Genomic DNA, 6,000 nt, shown 5'->3' with positions numbered 1-6,000 from the left:
GTGGACGGCTTTCCAAAGCGATGTATTTAGCAATGTCAGAGCAATAATTCATATACGGTACGTACTTAAGATAGTCTATCATACATCGGCTGCGCCTAGTAGTCACCACTTGGAGCAGTCTGCAGATGATAGGCTCTGCACCATTAGCGCGCGGGTGGGCGGTGACAGCTTCAACTTGACCTCAATATACTTGAGTTTATGGCAGTGTTGTGATGAGTTGGAATCTGACTCACGGATGTGCCCTTGCGATACTCATGTTTACAAGTCGAAGGGTGAAGGTTATATACTACTTCACAGGCACTTGGGGCTGTCACCCGCCGGAAGAAACATCTGGTTGGCTGTATGTTAGCTTCACTTCGTGGCAAGAGCTAAAGCTACACGTTCGACGCACCGTACCGAGTATGCATCAACTACGTAGCTTTAAAATTAGCATACTGCATGACATATCTCGGGAAAGTAAAAAGGTCAATAGAATTTTCATGAGTAGAGACGCACCTTATCTTCGTCCATGACGAGCCTGCGTGCGTACGTGGCTCAGCAGCACAAGAGCGGCCTTCTCCTCAACAACTCAAAGAAGTACCCCACCTCTTCCGCTACATTGCAGAGACACAGAGAGTCCTAGAGAAAAACTTTGATGTCAGACCTTCAAGTTACAATTTCCTGCTGCATGCTTAGTAACCCCTGTCCAATTCCCACGCAAAACCCGCGCACTCCACTTCAAGCTTCAGTACCAGTGCTGGCGCTGCAGTGCCAAGTCTGGTGCCTCCGCGCAAGCACACCGTCTCTAGATAGCTGACCGGACAACTATCATAGCTTCGCACACACTCCTGGAGAGGTACAATTCAATGGACATTTGTTTATACACCAAACTCGAAATCATGTACTGTCGACAATGTGAGGCTAGCCTACAGCGACAATAAAAGGGATTTTTCTAAAAAAGAGCGGGCTTCTCGTTCATGAACTGATGACCTGTATGCTTACGCCACATCATAAAATCTTCTCGAGCCACGCATCAGATGGTCAATCATATCAGGACGCCACGGAAATATTGAAGTTCAACAAGTAGTTTGGATTCCGGAACATCATGGTGAAGTTAACGTTAACATCTGGAACACAGATTGGTGACGGATGGACTTCCGTCTTACATGGTCTTGGCTTGCTTGGTAAAGTAACAAGTCGCCAAAGATGAAAGAGTTCGGAGGAGCACATTGTTGAATTACAGGAGGACAAGTCTTAGCTCCCTCCTATTGGCGCGATACCGAGGAAATTCGAATGGATGAATCTCACATCATTCCTCAAACGCGGACGTGGTGGTGTTTTCTGGCATGGAAGTCACCTTGTTTGTACGGTCAAACTTCCGTTGTCGGGAATAAGGCTGGTGACTGTAGCCATAATCACGATGTAACAGTGGCCTTAGGGGTACTGCTCGTACCGAAACCAGACAACAAATCTTTGACGGTACGGTAAGTACGGGCTAGCGGAACGGTTAGCAGCACGGTATAGGCCTAATCGGGAATCATTTTATACGAGAAACAGATATTACATAACCTGGGATCGATCCTCCTCCTCGAGCATCATATCACAAGTTCGTCTTTTGTAGTAATCTCTAAACCAACTCTACACTATGCATATGGGCTCTCTTGAGCATCGCGCGGAAGACTCTTCCGATACACAATTGAACGTTTGCGTACGAGCAAGGCGTATGTTAGCAACACCCTCCCGTGTACATATATAAGTAATTCCAAGAAGACCGGTAAGTGCTCAGCGTCCTAGACATCTTTTCTTTGTATTACTGCTTTAGAAATTTAAACTTGAGATACAGCTTGGGATGGTACCCGTCGCAGTCTCTCCCACTACCGCTACCGAATTCGCTGCCACCTTTAAGACATCTGTTGTCTCTCTACAACCTAATACCCTCCACGACGTCATCGCTCAAGCTGTCGACCGTTATCCGTCGCACGAACTTGGTTTCATAACCTCCTCGGCACATGACTCCTCCATCCAGACGAAGACCTTCAGCGCGTTCAACCAATGTGTTCGCAACCTTGCACGTGCCATGCTAGAGTGGGGAAAGCCCACGGGCTCAGTCGTCGTCGTGTACCTGACGGAGCACGAAGACAATATGGCTGCTGTATGGGCGTGTCTGCTGGCTGGCTATGTGCCCTGCCTGCAACCCACGCTTAGCGCGCAACAGGCGCACAAGGAGGGCCATGTCGCCCACATCAAGAACTTGTTTGGGTCTGCTACTTGGTTGACCAGCGAGCTCGGGGCTGAGCAGATCAGCACCATTTCTGGTCTGGAGGTTCATCTGCTCTCCGAATTAAAAATATCGGCGGAGACATTTACCGTCTCAGCTGACTGGGTTGGGTACGAGGCTAAGCCAGACGACGAGGCGATCCTGTTCCTGACCTCAGGGTCTACTGGATTCTCGAAGGCGGTTGTGCACACGCACCGCACAATTCTCGCTGCATGCCATGCCAAGGGGCAAAGTTACGGCCTGACTTCCGAATCTCGAGTCTTGAACTGTAAGTCGCACGTAGTTTAAATTTCAGTCTTAAATTGATCGTGACATTCAGGGGTCGGATTTGATCATGTCGCGGGATCGTTGGAAATGCACTTCACACCTCTGTTATATGGTGCTTCGCAACTCCATGTGCACGCATCTGCTATTCTTGCTGATCCCCTTCGACTGCTCCGTCTGATCGATGAAAAGGCATGCTAAACTTCAGCTATAGCTTAATGTGTATCTTATCATTCTATCTTAGTCAGTTGAATTGGCTTTCGCCCCGAATTTCCTGCTCTCCAAGCTCACTCGTGATCTGGAGAAGCGCACTGACCTCTTCGGATGCTTCGACCTATCCTCCATCAAGCGGATTAACAGTGGGGGTGAAGCTGTTATTTCCAAGACCGCGCAAGCGTTCGCTGCCATGATGAAAAAGTTTAGCAAGAACTCCGCTTCCTTTGTGATCTCCGCTGGGTTTGGAATGACAGAAACTTGGTAAGGCTCATTAAATTGTATAGGCATATAAACTAATGGGTGTTTTTGCAGCGCCGGATGCATATACGACCCTGTGGATGTCCTCGCAACAGAACCTGCTCACGAGTTCCTTGATCTCGGGCGACCCATCAATGGTTGCGAGATGCGCATCGTTGACCCCGCAGATGGCGCCACCCTGCGCCCCGACGGAGAGAGTGGCGAGCTTCAGGTTCGCGGACCGATGGTCTTCGTACGCTACTACAACAACGCGGAGGCTACTTCCTCCAGCTTTGTTGAGGGAGGCTGGTATCGCACCGGCGATGTTGGCATCATCGAGAATGGGGCGATGCGCCTTAGCGGTCGCATCAAGGACACCGTCATTGTGCACGGTGTCTCATACGGTATCCCTGAGCTCGAGACCCACCTCCAGACCGTGGAAGGGGTCACGCATTCGTTCCTGGCTGCAGCTCCGTACCGTGCCACTGGGCAGGAGACAGAAGGATTCATCATTTTCTACTCACCGACCTTCGACCTCGATGGAGCAGATGCTTCGACAAAGCTGTTTGGTACGCACAGGGCCCTTCGGGATATCTGTGTGAAGATGATCACCCTGCCGCCTCAGGTCATCGTCCCAATCCCTGTGAACCAGATGGAGAAGACCACACTGGGTAAACTGTCTCGTGCGCGTCTGATCAGTCTGTTCAAGCAAGGCCAGCTTGGTCAGCATATCGCGCGCTCTGAGGAGCTTCTCAGCAAGGCACGAGGCGCCACGTTCGTCGCCCCGTCCACCGAGACGGAGAAGGCGCTTGCGAAGATATATGCTGGCATCTTCAACCTTGCAGAAAGCGAGATGTCGGCGAGTGACAATTTCTTCGAGATCGGTGGTACTTCCATTGATGCTATCCGGTGAGCATATCTGTTTCTGCCTTTAAACACCTTCACTGACACATAGCTCCAGGCTCAAGCGCGAAGGAGAGGAATACTTCGGCCTTCCTGACATCCCTGCCATTCAAATCCTCAAGCACCCCGTTCTCTCGAGCCTGGCGAACTACATCAACACCTTGCTCTCCAAGGGCACCCAGATTGAGGAGTACGATCCCATCGTTCCCCTCCAGCTCAGTGGAAATAAGACACCAATTTTCTTCGTTCACCCCGGTATCGGCGAGGTGCTCATTTTCGTCAATCTCGCTAAATACTTTCATAACGAGCGTCCCTTCTATGCTTTCCGTGCTCGTGGCTTTGATACTGGGCACCCCTACTTCACCTCCATGGACGAGATGGTTTCCTGTTATACCGCAGCAATCAAGAAGACACAGGAGACAGGACCATACGCCATCGCGGGCTACAGTTATGGCGGTGTTGTCGCATTTGAAGTTGCTAAGCGGCTCGAGGCCATGGGCGACGAAGTCAAGTTCGTCGGTCTCATCAACATTCCTCCTCATATTGCCCCCCGCATGACCGAGATTGATTGGACGTCTGGCATGCTCCACCTGTCGTCCTTCCTTGGTCTCGTCTCAAAGCATGATGCTGATGATCTAGCTCCTCCCCTGAGACTGCTCACGAGGCAGGAGCAACTCGAGTTTGTGTGGAAGATGTCGCCTCCTGAACGAATCATCGAGCTCCAGCTAACGCTCGAGAAGCTTGATAAGTGGGTGGACCTTGCCGGATCCCTCATCGATTGCGGACTAGATTACAACCCATCAGGCTCAGTTTGTATGTCTGTTCACTTTCTCACTTCAGAAGCGCTTGCTCATATACCAACCCCTCAGCTGCACTCGATGTTTTCTACGCTATTCCCTTTGCCGGAACCAAGATCGACTGGCTCAATAACCAGCTTAAACCATGGTCTGGCTTCAGCCGCGGCGAGGCATCATATTCTGATGTGCCTGGGGAACACCACACACTCATGGACTTGGAGCATGTCCCGCAGTTCCAGAAGATCTTCCGGAGTCGTCTCGAGGCTCGTGGGGTGTAGACGCCCTATTAAACTATACAGTGGGAGTGCATTGGTTTCGTACTTAATTTGTTATACATCTTCACGTGCCGTAGACCAGATGCGTACGTTTGGTGACACCTGAACGTTTGAGGCTGAACGTTGAACATCGAACACCCCGAGTAGTGTCCAACATAGGGCTTCGCCCCAACGGACAATAAACAAGGATTTTTTTTAAATCGAACACCCCCACTAAAATGGTGTACAGGATCTTGCCTGTTGCGCGCCACGTGCTATGAGAGGGGTATTGCTGCTGACGCAGCAGGTCTCCGACTCCCTAAATTTGTTTACTCACTCTTGTAATATTCCCTCGCACTTTTGTGTACGACTTCCAGTTTCGACCCTCGTCTTTTAGGAACCATTCGAACTTCTATCACCTTGTACATCAATATTCCATGGCCTATTGCACTAGTGACTAGTTCCAACCTGTTCAACTGCACCGCCTCCTAATCTAGGTTCAACTCCAGAATCTACCCCCCTTCATGGTCCTGGCATTTGTCAGTGGAACTGCATCGAGACTCAAAGGAAACCATGATGAATTGATAGGATTCGCCGGAAAGTGTATAGCAGACGAGATTAAGGTTAAGGTTAAGGTTGCAAGAGCTGGTAGTGAGAAATCAGACGAGTTTGAATCGGACAAAGATCTGGGACATTTGTTATCCCCGACTCCCACGTTAGTAGAGGAAGGGTACATTAGGTTAATGTTAAGGGTGAGCATGTCAGAATACTACATCATACCCGAATTCAGTATTGTGAGTTTATCTATGACATCCTACAGCTTTCAATTAAACTAAAACATACGTTCAAATTCATATCATGATGCCCGAACCACTTGATTTCCTAACTACTGTTGTCCACTGGCGACCTGCAGCCAAACGATGGCGGAGGTTTCGTGGAATTGAACGCAGTCACCATCGCACTGATGGATGAGTACGCGCTCAGAATAGCACAAGACAAGCATGCGAGCACGAGAAGGAAGTTCCACACGTTGAAGAATGTGTTCTTGAAGTTGGTGAAGACTAGTGGCAAG

The sequence above is a fragment of the Suillus subaureus genome, assembly GCF_016647635.1.
Source record: "Suillus subaureus strain MN1 chromosome Unknown BJ212scaffold_178, whole genome shotgun sequence".
Classification (NCBI taxonomy): Eukaryota; Fungi; Basidiomycota; class Agaricomycetes; order Boletales; family Suillaceae; genus Suillus; species Suillus subaureus.
This window is presented reverse-complemented; position numbering follows the sequence as displayed.